Here is a 689-nt window from a genome sequence, read left to right as displayed (position 1 = left end):
TCACTACCTCCCCGTGCCGGGAGTGGGTAATTTGCGCGCCTGCTGCCTTCCTTGGATGTGGTAGCCGTTTCTCAGGCTCCCTCTCCGGAATCGAACCCTGATTCCCCGTTACCCGTTACAACCATGGTAGGCGCAGAACCTACCATCGACAGTTGATAAGGCAGACATTTGAAAGATGCGTCGCCGGTACGAGGACCGTGCGATCAGCCCAAAGTTATTCAGAGTCACCAAGGCAAACGGACCGGACGAGCCGACCGATTGGTTTTGATCTAATAAAAGCGTCCCTTCCATCTCTGGTCGGGACTCTGTTTGCATGTATTAGCTCTAGAATTACCACAGTTATCCAAGTAACGTGGGTACGATCTAAGGAACCATAACTGATTTAATGAGCCATTCGCGGTTTCACCTTAATGCGGCTTGTACTGAGACATGCATGGCTTAATCTTTGAGACAAGCATATGACTACTGGCAGGATCAACCAGGGAGCTGCGTCAACTAGAGCTGAGCAGCCGGCCGCCCGGGAGTGTGTCCCGGGGGCCCGCGCGAACACGCAAGCGTCCGCTCAATTATTCTGCAAACAGGAGGAGGCTGAGCTCCCCTGCACCATACACCTCGAAACCCTCTCAGGTCCCGGCGGCGCGCAGCGCCGTCCTAAGTACTTGGTCGGGTTCGAGAGAGGCGCAATCGCC

The 689-nt window shown here is 55.0% G+C and overlaps 1 non-coding gene across 1 annotated transcript in view; it reads right to left on the bottom strand.

Moving 5' to 3' along the window:
* The window catches only part of LOC124579124, a 1,910-nt gene extending 1,425 nt beyond the window's left edge, over positions 1-485 (bottom strand). The window contains exon 1 of the ribosomal RNA XR_006972853.1: positions 1-485. This exon is cut by the window's left edge and continues 1,425 nt beyond it. This is a non-coding gene — a ribosomal RNA (small subunit ribosomal RNA).
* Positions 486-689: the final 204 nt, after the last annotated feature.

Source organism: Schistocerca americana, unplaced genomic scaffold, assembly GCF_021461395.2.
Source record: "Schistocerca americana isolate TAMUIC-IGC-003095 unplaced genomic scaffold, iqSchAmer2.1 HiC_scaffold_296, whole genome shotgun sequence".
Classification (NCBI taxonomy): domain Eukaryota; kingdom Metazoa; phylum Arthropoda; class Insecta; order Orthoptera; family Acrididae; genus Schistocerca; species Schistocerca americana.
The sequence above is the reverse complement of the archived record's forward strand: the minus strand, read 5'-3'. Positions and strand labels throughout refer to the sequence as shown.